Source organism: Plodia interpunctella, chromosome 4, assembly GCF_027563975.2.
Source record: "Plodia interpunctella isolate USDA-ARS_2022_Savannah chromosome 4, ilPloInte3.2, whole genome shotgun sequence".
Lineage (NCBI taxonomy): Eukaryota > Metazoa > Arthropoda > Insecta > Lepidoptera > Pyralidae > Plodia > Plodia interpunctella.
The window spans coordinates 9,166,605-9,182,870 of NC_071297.1; positions in this window are offsets into that span (position 1 = coordinate 9,166,605).

The following is a 16,266-nucleotide window of genomic DNA, read 5'->3' on the forward strand; positions in this document are numbered from 1 at the left end:
GGAGGTGCTGTAATGAAAATTAAATTACGTAGGTTCTACATAAAGTTCAATTACGCTATATCTGGGTGTCGATTCTACTAACAATAAGCTGTTGTCGTGTCTCAATAGTAGTTCTTGTTGCGCGTCAATAAGAGCTACGATTTGGAAGCGGTTTCGACCTTAAGTTTGCAGAATAGACACCCTGGTATGAGCCACCTCGCCCTGGAGCGGGCATATTTCATTATTCGCCGCAATCGACTGGGTTAAGGTGTTTCAGCAGTTTGCTTATTATACTACCAATTTTAGAAGTTGTGTTCTCTTATATAATTATACTTTACACCTATTTTAAAAGTGACTTGTTTTAGCATAATAATCAATTGTAATTGTATGATTACAACTTTAATAATCATCAACAAAACCATAACATTTTAAAAAATAACTTTGTAAATAATTATTAAAAAAATGCAAATAACAAAAAAAAGGACTAAATCTTTTTCCTATTTTACGAAGTTTCCGTTTTAACCAAGTTTGTATGTCATAATCATATTAGGCCGAAATAAAAAGGAAAATAATTTAAAAAAAATAGCTTTAAGGCATCATTTGTGCTTTAAGTTCGCTACTCTATAGATCTACGAAACTTTTCCTATTAACCTAACACCTGTTCGGGGGAATGACCCCCAAAAGCTCTTCAGTTCAGGAAAGCTGGTGGTAAGTGTTGACTATTAATAATTGTTACGTTAATGGGCTCAGGTGTGCAAGCCCTTAGCACGACGCTGAACCACTTTCGGTGATTACAAGGGCGCGTTCACTTTATGCTGTTACTATACTTTTTAGCTATTTTTCGCCTTAAGTATTTTTTTTCGTCCCTTATCCAATTTCACTTGGGAACTCCTCGTATACTTGAAGCGATCGGGAGAGATCGAGCTGACCTGTTCTCCTCGGCGGCCCGTTCACGAGTTGACGCAGCCATCAGTTGGGTCAGCTATCGCGAAGCTCAACCACTAATAGAAAGAACCCGACCCAAGACGCCGCGCCGTCATAGGTTTGTTCATTTTAGTGTGCATGACATACTTGATCCCCATTATATGATATATAATATACTTAAAATATATTATGTTACTTTCATTAAAAAAGGTTGCAAGGAAAGGATGAGTCGAGGTTTCATTTGATTAAAACCATTTCTTAACTTCCTTTTAAAATGTCTGCTAGTAATAGCTTTTGCTGTATACTGGAGAATACCGCCAATGAATACCTATTCAGTTTTCTAAAAGCTATCTATTGGTGCTATTGGTATTTCGATGTCTGCTGCAATCCCGGAGAAAATCACGCTAACCGGACTGTACTAATTTATTTTAAAACAAAATTAGGCTTTTATATTTAAAACTATATGGGTCTAGTTGCTTGCAACAAATGGTTTTTAACTGTTTATTTTCGAAATGTCCCATCATTATTCTTCTCGTTGTCACTCATTCGGATATTTTTTTAAACTTTGATTAACCTACAATATAACAACATAATAAATTTTATATTTACATCACTATAATTTTGATTCTTATGGTATTCAATAACGCAAATAAATATCGGGTAAACAGGGAAATTCCTAAAGTATTATTTATCCCAAAACTCAAACCAGAACAAATCTCCAGACTGCAGGTATTTACATAACATAAGCAACTAGTTTTTACATGCGGCTTCGCCCGCGTGAGTTTCCCACGGGAACATTTATTTTTGCAAAAGGTATTCTATGTCCTTCTCCATAGTTCAAACTAAATGTATGAAAATTTTCAAGAAGATTGGTTGTTAAATAGGTGAAGCGTGAAGAGCTAACGAACAACTTCATTTAGCTTTTATAATATTAGTTAGGATGGTTACAAAAGGAAGAAGGAAAAAATTACATTAGTAATTAACCTATACCGAAAAAGGTGAAACCAATTTAGGTAATTTAAAAAGAAAGATTAACAAATCTCTTAAAGTGGAAATGTGCAGTATTTCGTGTTAAAGTTGATTTGAAAATCGTTTTGTTTCTGAACACAAAATTGATGTAGTTTTCGCTATTACAGTGAATGTATGAAGTTTTTGCGTTTTGTTAATAATTTGCTAGTAATTTAAATGTTTCGAGAAGGCAAACAAATTAATATTGTGGTTATAATAAATGCTGAAATAAATGTGGTGCTGGAGGCGCATGGAGAGAATTAATTGGACAGATAAGAAAACAAATGAAGAAGTACTAGACAAGATCAAAGAGAGAAGAACCTTATTGAAAGCAATAGAGACAAGAAGGGGAAAGATGTTTGGCCACCTTATACGACACGACAACTTTATGAAATATCTGATTGAAGGAAAAATCGAAGCAAGAAGAGGAAAAGGAAAGCCAAGAAGGGCATTCCTAGATGAAATAAAAGAGAAGGCAGAGCTCGTGTCGTATAGGGAGGTGAAATTGATGGCTGAGAACAGAATCAGATTGAAAATGCTCCACCGACAAGAACAAAGTTCTTAAATTAATTGATGATGATGAATGAATGATGAGTGAGCATCAGTTACAGTAAATAAAATAAATAAATATATAGGGACAAATCACGCAGCGTCGTATTCATATTTACGTATTATAAAAAGAAGTGTCTAAACTAATTAGTGGTAAATAAATTAGATAATTACTATTTGAAACTCTGGTCACAACCAAGGTGACGTGTAGTGTACCATATCGATATCGTATTAATGTATCGATAAAAGGGAGATCCAAAAAATCATTTAAACAAAATCTTATTAGTAAAATTGCATAAAAACAAAAAACCCAGCAGTTACCAAAAATAACCAGAAAAGTTGTATATAGGTATCAGTAGACAAAGAGTTATAAAATTGGAGGCAGAAGTTGTTCTGGTTCGATGTTACAAACATTCTTAACAAAGTATATAACATACAGAGATATAGAACATCACAAAATCATCTTAAAAATTACATCATAATACTCGTATGATCATACAAACTTAGAACATCTTTTTGTCTCTGAGCTAAGTTAAAGTTAACTGGTGCAACGAACCGAGCTTCCATCACTGTCCTCGTCATGCATCGAAGGTAACATAAATGGAAAAAGCCGAATATGATTTTTTTTCGAAATTAAGTAACATCTATGTAATTGAAACAGTTTTTTTTTTTTTGGGAAAAAGTTATCTGGCTACCTTTTTAAATTCTAGCGGCCGACCCGACTTCGCTCGGGTAAAAACACTATAAATTATACACCTAAACCTTCCTCAGGAATCACATTATCTATTGGTGAAAACCACATGAAAATTCGTGCAGTAGTGTTTGAGTTTATCGCGAGCAGACATACAGGCGCAGAGGACTTTGTTTTTTAATATTATGTAAGGTAAGGATAACGGCAAAACGCCACAGTCTAGATATTTTGTGACGCCGTGTCGATGTTGGGAACATTCTGCTTGAACTAATTTAAAAATTCAATTCCTAAACTGAAAACTGTCGCTGGAAAATGGCAATTTTCGGCCAAACAATTTACGAATTTCGCAATTTCATAACTAATAAGACAGAAGTTGTATTACAGAGTAAACAGTTTCTGTGGAATTCGATATTCCGTGTTTTGAATGTTTTTTTGGTGTCGTGCAATATGAAAAAGCCTTTTTTTATACATAGTTCGGTATTGCTGTGTTTATATTTCAAAGAAGTCTGCGATAGATGAAAATTCTTAGCGCCAGACATACTTTTTTTTCTCTATTATTGTTTTCATTTGCGGACTTGCTAGAAGAAATTTCTATAGAAGTAAGTATTTTCCTATTATTAAGTTTTATATTGGCACTGTTATGTTGTACACATTAATTATTAAGTTCTAATGAATAAACGAAGTCGTTTATACCTCAATCTAATGAATTTGGATTAAATCAGGTAATAGAATAGCACAAACTGTTCTCGTACCTCAAACCCTTTCTTGTAAGAGCGAAACGAATGATACCTGAACCTTTAATTTTCTTTGTCTAATACTGCTTTGAGACGATACAAAATATACATGTTAAAGTCCTCCTTTCAGTATCATAATACATAGATAATTTCCAAGTCGAATAAACTTGCTAACTTTTAACTTGGGCCCGCCTGTTCTCAAATTCACAAAGGTGCTGTATCAAAAAGGAAGTTTGGACTTCGTAATGTGCATTTTATTTTCTAACCAATAGAGTTCTATTTACATCATATCAGAAGTATATTGAGGTAGTTTAAAACCAACAAAGATTTTCATAACTTGTATCTTATCAATGTGTTGTAGTATTTCAACTTTTTAAATTTAAAAAACCATTGGATTTTAAATAGAAATAGTTGTATTAAAACATTATACTTACTAAATATATAGCGAAGCAGATATCATAATATCATAATTTATAAGACACGAAACACATTCACAATGCAAAGATAATACAAGAACAAATACAATTATGATATAGTGCAGTAGGAATGTATGACACGGTCACCCGTGTGATCGAGCAAAATCCACCCTGACGTACTGCCTATGCGTCAGTTTGGAATCCATCCTGACATACTACTGATGATTTTACATAAATAATTTTAGGATTGGACTTTCCCATAACATTGCTAATCAAAAATTAAATTAAGATGTTATCGCGTTTTATTGTCATAATAGTTATGTACTTAGTATTTTCTATGGTGTGATTATATATCTTAAGTTAATTATTTTTTCCTTATTTTTTTAGGTTTTGATTAAGATTTTTTTACGTTATTCTTCGTCAACTACGATCGTCATCGAAATCCTTACTTATTTAGTCGGTTTCTCTCTCTCTCTCTCTCTCTCTCTCTTTTTCTCTCTCATCTGAGCATTTTCCTGGTTACTTTGCAACCATTGAGCCTGGGCTCCCCAGGGTTTGCTTTCCGACATTTACATATCCATTTTGCATCGTCTGCATTCCTAGTTTTTGATTACCGACCAATTTATATTAGTCTGTAATCTTATACAATGTATGCCAGTAGTTGAAACTTGGTGAATGGAATATTCAAGACAAGAGCTTTAAGTTTTCTATTCAATGTGGGTCAATGACTTCTGTAATGTGGCTTTCGCTCGCGCAAGTGAATTTGTATATCTGTTTTACACTTTAAGCACGAGTGAACAATGAGCATGTTGTTTGAAGTATTCCTTTGAGAATAAATATTAAAGGATGATAAATTAATAAACAATTTGAAGTTTGTTTTTTAGCTCGTGCTCCTTGATATAGAATATTCTTGCATGAAACTCATACGAGGCGACTAATGGCATTATATATTCAATCTATAGTAACAGATTGTCTTTACAAGAGTTTAGTCGCCCACAGCTGATAGACAACAATAGCATTCCCAAATAGGATTGATGTGAGGCGTTCGGTGGTAAAAACACACGGCTACGGGGCGTTATAGCCGAGGATACAATAAAAAATACGCGTTGATGAGGTTAAGTAATAATTTGCCAACATTCCAAAAAATTAAACTGTCAAATCTAGGTTTTGTGCACACAGAGAAATGTTCTGAAATGAAATCTAGCTGAAACAAGTTTCAACCGGAACTTTTTGGAAACTATGTTAATCAGCGGACAAGCAGCTTGATTGGCATCCAGCTTGCTACAGCTTGGGAAAATTGCTGACTTGTAGCACTGCTCAAGTTTGTTCTTAACTTGGTTTCGTTAATATACCTGCTTACCTCCTGGAAACTTGTGATTATTGGAACCGGTCAAAATCAAGTTCTTTTTTTTAAAGAAAATTGGGAATGTAGACCAGTTCGACAGATTTTTATTTTACAAATAAATAAAATTATGAATGGAAAAATTAAGCTTTTAGATTCGTGAATAATTTCTTTTTCAACCTCGCGTTTTTCCAAGCCAGAGAGCATTCGGGGCTGTGATGCCGCGAAGTAAGGGTTCAGCGTAAACAATAAATCTTGCATTTTTGAAGCGGTGATTTAGTTGAGTTGAGAGGTGAGTTATAACCTGCCGCCTACCTGACCTCAACCCTCTAGGAATACTGTTGTTATCTATCGACTGCCAAGGCTATATATCCCTTGGTCACCTTGTACAACATCTACGGGAGAATAAGTAATGGTATTAGATAACTAATTACAATGAGTTATTTCATCGGTGTTTCTGAATAAAAGTTTATTGTTCACCTCAATCGTAATGACTTCACAACTTTTCATCGACTACAAATTTTTAAAAATCGAACAGCTATATTGGCTAGTAATACAAAAAAAAAAACAATGCCACAAAAAAATCAAAGATGGAACACCACAAAAGATCACTGAAACCCGATAACTACACCACCTTAAGTGCTGTCAACTGCTGGTAACATTATCCGTGTCACTTTAAGTTTTAATAAAGCTGCTAAAGGAATTTTAATAGCGCTACTTTAATTAAGCCACGACGGTCGGTGCCTCAATCTTTTTTTTTTATCCCGCCTTTATTTATTAATTAAAGCAACCGTGGTGGAACAAGGAATTAATGGATGAGCTATGACTTGCCTGTTCGGTTTTGACTATCCGATTTTGAGTAACGAAACTCTTGATAAATGGTTGCAAGTTTCGAATAATACTAACAATATCTTTAGACGGTCAGCAATTTTTCATCTGAATTTTGATCCATTGTCAGATCAATTTTGAAAAATTATTGCGTGGGTTATTTATTGAAGATAATAAACTTTAGAACTAGTTAAGCCAAGATAGGCTTGTTACGGATTTAATCTGTATTTAGGCCAATTTGTTAACTCTGCGAATTTATAACGCCGAGGTTTCCGAAGTTGTTTCAGTCTTAATTTAAAACCATTGAGAGTTATATTTAAGATTCAATTCAATTAAGGTGGTATAAAAGTTCTACAGCTGTAAGCCGTTTAGTTGTTGTAGAAGCTAATTTACTTTAGAATAATGTTAGTAGAATCAGTAGTTAACACATACAAAGAGCAAATTGTATTTTTGTTTGACATATTTTGGAAACGAAATATGTATGACAACTATAAAGTTTATCTATATACTTGTATAGATTTCTGTCGAATTTTGGCTATCTACCAATTTACTCTTTAATATTTCAGAGACAAAATTTACTAATCTAGGATTCTATGACATCATCATAGTCTTCATTAGCAGTCATTTAAATGTCCCCACTGCTGGGGCAAAGGCCTTCCTTTTTATTTATTTATTTTATTATTATTATTATTTATTTATAAGGTAAGAAGAATGGGCTAAGACCCACTAGGCCCCATCGCAGATTGCCGGATTTAAACATTCTATAACAGAGACTGTTAATTTTATTGCATACTAGCTTTTACCCGCGCCTTCACCCGCGTTTTATTTGTGCGTCCAATTCCAAGCAATACATAGCGATGAATCCTATTAAAGATTTTAAGTTAGATCATCCAAAGCGGATGGTCAACCGAGAAAACGTATCGCATCAAATTACATCGAGTAGGTTTTTATGTTTTGCTCGCACAAACAAAGCTCACTGTTTTAAATAAGATCAGTTTTATTAAATATATAGAAGGTATAGAAGGTATATTTATGTCTCGTTTCTTTTTAAGATAATGTTTGTTTCATCTAGTGGGAAGCCACCTTGGTACATAGATCGTCTACATGGGTACCTCACTCTCATCTATTTCTGCTGCTAAACAGCTGTGTACCGGAAATAAACCGAAACATAACATATGTTCCGGTAAAATAGAAACACACTAGAAAAACAGTACAATCAACTGCACTGTTGCAAAAAACCTTGGAACAAAAATCGGCAACGCGCGTGTGACACCTTGATGATCAGCCATTCACAGGCCGCAGTGATCAGGTGGACCCGATGACTATTTTCCAGCTTAGTTATATCAAAATCTGGCAACACTTGCTACTGGACTACAACAAAAAAATATACGAGTAAAATAAAACACTTTTCAATATGTATATTTGTATTGACTATAATAGCGGTAACAAATATAGGTACATCATGTGTGAAATTTCACCTGTATTACTAATACAGCCTGGTAGATGATATAAATAGACAGCAAATTCTCACTAATAGGTTAATTAATAAAATAATAAAATTTGTAATAATTTACCAATTGGGTACAAAACCTCTCAAAAATAAAAGTTTTCCCACAAACCACATTTTTTTGAAACTTCAGCAATATTAAATAAAAAAAGTTTCGGTCTAAGTCCGGTTAACACACGTAGTTAAACATTACTCATCTAGCCGTGTATGTCTTTGCTTACACTTTATTGCATATAAGCCAGCCGTGGCAGATGTCCCACTGTAATTGCCAGTATTCCTGTCCTCGCAGCAAGACGTGCCAGATGTTTACAAGCACAAGGTCTTGTAAGATGTTCACTGCTTTATTTTTCTTACAAAGTACGCATTTTAATTTACGACCGTGGATCTTTGACCCGAGTTTTGTGGGTGGAGTTTTAGAGATATATATACGATACGTGAGCTAAAAAGTTGGGTGTTCTTAACTTATTAATATAACATCTTCCTTCCTATTACACATATTATACATATTAATATAACTAGATTTTGGCCGTGGCTTCGCCCGCATGGGTTATTCCACAAAAGCGAAACACAAACTTTTCGATCATAACTTATCATTTGAAATATCTCGGGTTCTAAGCAATAATAACGATAAAACCTATACTAGATTTTAAGTTAGACTAGCTGCATACAATTGTGAAAATCGTATCCAATTTAATTTAGTAGTTTTTGCGTGACACGAGTACAAACATACAGACAGACAAAAAATGTTTTGGCTTCTATTAGTCCCATAATAATTTTACATCTGCTATGTAAGTAGCCCAATTACAGTTTTATTATATATATAGATATTTACTACTATAATTAAAAAAATGAAAATAAAGTCGAGCACTGAAGTACCTACTCTCATATAAAACAGGTGTGATAATGTGCTTGTATGTATTGTAGATATAGAACAAAAGTGCCTAGATGCGTGCCAATGAAAAATTGAGTAAGAATGTAAACGGACTATGGACACCGCAGATTTGCGGCTGAAGAAAGAAACGGGAAAAGAGATGTTTAGATGAAAGAGAGACAGAAATAGAACACCAAACACCTGGACCATGAATAATACGCGACGATACGACGAAAGGAACACAACAGAAATTTAATTATGTCTTTTTGGTATAAGGGAAAAGTGATATAATTGAATATACATATAACAATATATACGCTTGCCGCTTTCTCACGGGCTTCGTAGGTATTTTCCCTATATTTTTGCCGTTTAATCGTCCTCCTAAGCGGCGGCGGTGTTTCCCCTCTTACAAACAATCATTAATTAGCTACCGTTTTTACCCCGGATAAGGCTTGTTCTCATGAGGAGGTAAAATTAAACGTAGTTTAAATTGTTCGAATAAAAATGAGGTATACAGGACTGGCCACTTTTAGAAAAATAATGAAATATTTTTAATACTGAATATATCTGGCCGTTATTAGTGAAAAAAAGAAGAAATCAAAAAACGAATCACTTGACCGCTAATATACCCAGGCCAGTCTATGTTATTTTTGAGCAAGAAAAAAAAATGTCTCCTTAGGTACTTCATTTTAATTTTAGAATACCTATTTGGATGTTTTTTTGTGTACTAGTATAAATCCAGCCAAGTTTTACTTATAATAATAGAATATATTGCATTAAATTTCTTATTCAATCGCATAGTTACAATATGTGCATCTCTTTACGTGTCTGGGCGGGGTTGGCATTAATCACGCGATAGTGAGTACCTACTCCGGAATCCAGAGAAATACGTGATTGATGGTGAGATATTGTTTGAACAATTGACACAGTTCTAGTTTCCAAAGAGTTTCTGTGAAATTATTTGTTTAATTACCATGTATTTTATGAATATCGTAGTATCGAAAACATGATATAAGAAAAAAAAAAACAAATCCGTCTCCTGTCTTTACACAAAAAAAGCTTGATATAGCCACATACTCTTTAATTTTCACGTTTCTGGTAGCGTTCTAGACTGTGATTCCGATAACCTAAACAAACCTTTTGATTTTGAAACTCCGATCCTGAAACACGTCAACTATCTTTGGGAATCCTATTGTCTATCAGCTGTCATGTCACCTTGTGTGATATCCACGAAAGGACATGAATTAGTTAAGTGAGAACTTATAGAAACCACATGTTCGCAAGAACACCTGCCATTGCGACGCATATTAAAACCACGTTGGTATTAATTGATAACTTAACTCTTTACTTTCAAGTAATCGTTTCAAGACAGTTTGACTGAAATTTATCGATCATAAAGTCTATTAAATATTACTAAGTGGCCATAATATTACTGACAGAATTTACGAACTTGAGTTTAAATTAACTCCCTCCTTCTGTATTAAAAGGCTTTGTGTATTTTCAATCTTATTTTGTGTTAGAGTGTGCACAATAAAAAAAAATTCTCCAAAAAATAATTGTAAACAAATTCTGAAAATTCGATTTTAATAAAACTTATTCACTTCGTTTAATTAATTTCCGAAGCGTCTTTAGATATATTATGAAGTGGTTTAACATTATTAAAATTATTTTCGAAGGTTCCTTATTTAAAGAGGAAATAGTATAAAGTTATCAATTATATGTACTTAAGAAGATCTACTTTCATAAAATATGAGTATCGCACAAAACCTCTAATTCAATAAATGTATGATTACGCATTCGAAAACTTGTTCACATGACTTTCTACACGCAATAAACTGTGTCGTCGTCATATTTTAAAGACCACTTACCGGAATAGATGACAAAAAATAAATTATTTTCGACATTTAGTCCCATGAATTTTATAGTAATATTTTCACTCATTGCCGAATCAGCCAGTTATATATATCAAAACTTTTGATAATTTTGCGTAATCTCTTACGGATTAAATTCATTGTGACACAATGAATTTAATCCGTAAGAGATTATCTACGTGACAAAAAAAATGTCTTCTTTCCTTTTACAAGTTAGCCAATCAGTTGATTGGACGTTGTGTATTTTTAGTTTGCAATATAATATTTTTTTAGTTTTATGGAATTTAATAACAGTAATATGAAAATTTCAACATTTGCCTTGTATTCAAAAAACAAAATTCTGGTAATTTCGATAGTAAGGTTAAGATTAAGTAAGGATATTTGAGTTTATATTAATCAGTAACGCAAAATGTACTAAGCGGATTTCGATGGAATTTCACAAGTAATATATCACAAATAAAATCCTGGAATTGCTATCCCAGAACATATTTTAAACCTGTAAAATTATACCATACGTCACATTTATAATCCGAATGTCTGTGAGACATTCGGACAGCTAGTCTATTTGCATGTTCATCAATGTACCCTACAATATTATCGAGGCATCTATCGATCTGTCACCGGCTTTGTCAACCCAAAAGAGACTGTAAATAATGACAATGGATTATACTGTTTTCCCTTTTTATTAGTAGGGAGCAGATTAGGCCGGCAAAAACTCTCTCCCGTTGTTTTTGCGGGCACTATGGTCGGATTTCCATTAACATTTTCTGTTGAGTGAGTCCCGAAACGGTTGCTCCTTTTTGTGACGTCACCAGTTACAATATAGACACGGCGTTGTATTTTTAGATATTGCTGATTTTATTAAATATTTTTTTTAATAATACAAAAATAACATCCGCGACACGCTTCGTCAAAAATTTCATTCTACCCCTCATAGTACCCGGCTCAAAAGTGCCCATAATAACAGCGGCATTTCCACGCTGTATCACTATGGAAATTCTCTGAGCGAGATACGAATGATTAATACTATTTGTTCGCCGCGAACTTGGACCTCGCGAACACAATAAATTTTTACGAAATTGTGAATATTTCAAAAACTACTGAACCGATTTTGATGCCCCACGAACTTTAAAATTCTATTGACAGATCGTACATAGCTTTTAAATTAGTAATATAAGTTCGAAACTTGTGTAAATACTTCACGAACGACTGGCACTTAGTTTGCTACGGATAACGTAGCGGGCTCTACGCCGTAGACGATCGTAGCACGCATCGTAGCAAATGTTTACTTCACGTTAAACGCAGTCCGTTTTTTGTTGTCAAAACCGATAAAAAATCTATGTAAAATAATAGTTTTATTTATGTCATTGTGTTGGTTACTTTTTCATTAAAAAATATTACAGATATTTAAAATTATGATTATAAATTATGACATAATTACAAAACTGTCACTTAACTTACGTGTAAAACAGCAGTAATGCCAGGAAAGCCCCGAAGGTCAGCATTATGACCTTTGTGATGACTGGGGTTAAGGTCACAGCGATAATTAATTATTTCAAACTTAATGAGCACTCGTTCGACTTCACTACTAAACAGGCAGGGCTGCGTAAAATCGTGTAATTTTAAAAGATTACATAGATTTACGAGGTTTATATCAACAGTGTCGTTTTAGTGTTCCGTAGTAAAATGATGCAAACAGAGCATAACAAAAGAAGCTTCTGCTTTGTGGTCATGAGTGTTTATATAATGTGTAAAGACATAGACATATCCCTTGAAAATAAAGCATTTATTTAATATTTTATAGATTTTTATTGATACAGCCCAGGTACCTATGTATCTACTTGGTATATAAGTCGTTGGGTCACCTCGACTCATTCTCTCCTTTCTCATTTATTTCTGCCGTCAAAAAGCACCATGTATTGTTGTGTTCCCGTTTGAATTATAAGAGAGGCAGTGTAATTACTGAGCACTACTGTGGGAAAAGATCCTAGACCACAAAATATAACGAATAACACACCTGTATTGTATTGTCCTAAGGCTGCGGTGACCACTTGATATCAGGTGGACCGCATGCTTGTTTGACTGCTTGATATTTAATATATTAAAACAATCGAAAAAAAATACAACCATGATTATTTCACGGCCTCTATGGCCTAATGGTCATCGTGGCGGACTGTTACACTGGAGATCCCGGGTTCGATCCCCGGTCAGGTCAAAATGGAAAAGATGTTTTTCAAATTGACCTGGGTCCTTGTCATCAATTTATCATAGTATCGCATAGCACAAGTCTCGAATTTACTTTGGGGCTAACTTAATCTGTGCGATTTGTCCATTTATTTTATACAGATTTATATCTTACTGAGAATAATAAGCTGGTATAGGAAATGAAGAAAGCAATGGCAAACCATTAGAAATGCCATGATAGCTGTTGCGTCTGTTTCATTCCATGTAATTAATGGCCTTAGTGACCTATGAAGGAATAGATATTTGAATAGTAAACTACAGACAGACGGTTTAGGTGCTATTAGTGTTAATTTGGTTTTAATGATTTAGAGTGCCCTTTTTTAAAACATTAAAGCTTCGAACAATTACATTGTTTTTTTTGTAGTAGCTGCGGTTAAGGACATCATTAAAATGATTCATTTCGTTAGGCAAATGGGAATAGCTCAATTCTTTTTTTGTATTTCTTTATGATTTCAATATTTAATTTTGGAATGTTTTTTTTTTCTGTACTGGTTTGGGTGTGAAAAAAGCATAGCAATGGCTGTTTCTTTGCTGATTTGAATTATCGAACAATAGAAAAATCTTTAAACTGGAGATTCTTCTTATAAACTAGTAGTATATTCCACTAATAAGAACGTCATTATCGTGACCTAGTTTCGCAACTCTTGGCTCTGTCTACCCCGTCAAAAATAACAGCGTGATATTGAGTTTGTATTTTTATTATAAGTTTTCTTAGAAGTTGAAGTTTACCGTGCTTTGAGATTCTTTTTAAATCAAATTGAATTTTTAACATGTGGATTTTCCAAAATTCCCTTGAAAGCATAGCCCTGAAGCTCAGCTAGTCTAAAATAATGCCATATAGCACAACAAAATGTAAACAAATTTGAAAGTAAACTAAATTATTGTTATAAGCAGTTAGGTTTTACGAGTCTCCTCAGATATAAGCCGCTTACGCGAATCAACGTCAGGCCAAATTGACAATTTGGTACACTCCCTTTAACCAAGATAGGGTTATTTGACTTGACACAATTTAGTGTAGTTATGAATAAAAGCCAAGTTCAAATATTAGGTCACGCATTCCATCCCACTAATATTATGAAGGCGAAAGTTCCTGAGTATGTTTGTTACTTCTTCACGCTCAAACGGCTATGAAAAAAACCTAATCCTCCAAATATCGTGGTGAAGACTAGGTTACGGGGGTCTTCATTTGTTTTTAATAATCTTTGATCTGGCGACACGCAAAGAAGAAATATTATTACTCAACCACTTAAAACCTAAACTGTTGTAGGTTTTATTTTGTATTCTACTATACAAACCTTGTTTGTAATCCTGCACGACTATTGTCAATAAGAATAAGAAAATTGATGTCACTCTCTTTAAAAGAAATATACTCTGCTTATATTTGTTTAAATATGAGGTTTTTTTACTATATATATTATAAACTAAAAAAGTGTCCAAATTTATAGACAATTTACTTGCTTTTATAATAACGTTTTTCCAACTATTTAATCAAATAAACCTACACAAGCTTCCACTAATCCAATTCCACGGCACTGGACACGTAAAGCGAATTTTTTTTTAAAATAACACAGGCTTTGTAATTTCGCGACGGCGTCCTAAGAAAACACCGGTACGGCGAGCCCTTTGATAATAGTCTGATAATATCTTGCCTGTTATTCCATATTGTTCAATGTTTGCCTAACGTAACTGTGTTAGCCTAGTGTCTTTTTTATTTATTTATTAATGTACACAACATAACAGTGTAAATATAAAACGTACAAAGGAAACCAAGTATATATGCACTACTTATTTCTATAGAAATTTCTGCCAGTCGACCCGCGAAAGATTATTTTCGCCTTTTACTAGTATTTGTATAGGATTTCTACTCTAGAACTCATCATAGCTGATAGTATTACGGTAGAAGAGAGTTAATTGTCTACAAAACAAACGTTTTTGAAGAAAAAATGTTGCGGTATAGTTTCTTGCGTCGCTATTTATTTGCGTCCCTTTTCGCTTTAGGATGGTTCTCAGAGCGTCTCGACCGCTGCGGCCGCGCTCATTCGTTACTCATTACGATCCATCAATTTTCTCGAGGAAGGAATCGTTTTCAAAATAAATCATTAATAACATTACCACAGTACAGATTAATTATGTTAAAAGTCAGATAGTAAAACTAATTCTTATCTTTGATAAAAATTGTAATGACAGCGCGGTCGCAGCGGTCGAACGCTCTGAGAAACACTTTTATCGGTTTTGCATCGGCAGTATGTACTATTAGTTTCTCAAATTGTGCTTACATATTTACGATATGACCTTATGTTTTAATGAAAAAATGACATTGACGATATATTACCGATATATTACTTTTTAATATAGTTTGTATGTAAATTGTCCCGCAACTTGAGAGGTAGTTTGTCGATAAGACGACAAAATTAGGCAATATAAACAGAGTATAAAGTGCACTCACTCGATTTTAAATTAAATTACTCGACAGACAAACAGGAACTACAAATACAGGACGTAACAAATCAAATCACAGTATCGGTGGCTCATCAGTCTAAAGAAGACTTATAAAAACCGCCAGGATTACCGGCTCCATCACAGATTACCACTGATCCGTCGACTTCATTGCGAATCAAACTGTGATTGAGGTCATTTATACAGCTTAGATCATTCAATTGGCTATTTTATATTCGGTAATCCATGCATACTAATATGATAAAGAGAAAAGATTTGTAATTTTGTTTGTAACGAATAAACTCAAAAATTACTAGACCGATTTTGATGAAATTTGGCACAGAGATAAAGGACAAGATAGATAAAACATCAAGAGGAAACATACACACAAAGATGAATAGGATCATCACGCTGTATATAATATAATATCTTTAATAGTTTAAAGCAACATATATGTTATCAGAAAGTGTCGGTATAATAATTCGATTACGACCTCGTAGGGATGGATACAAATTGGATTCCCGTATCGCGCCTTCACCTGCGGCGGCAGAGCACCTAAAATAACACATCGTGTTCCTTTTCCGAACCTCTTTGGACATACGGATTAATCTTTGCGAAAAATATACTTTTATGATACTAGCTATTTTGTTTAGAAGAAACATTACATTTTTATTATTGTTTTTTATGGTTAAACATTTATATAATTATATTGTATACTAATATTATGAATATATGCGAAAGTCTGCCTGTCTGTATGTTCCGCTTTCTTTTTTATTTGGTATGCATGTAGTTAAAGACCCTCGTTCTATGTTTGAAATATGTTTACTTATTTTTCAAAAATACTCCCCCAAATTATTATAATAGGG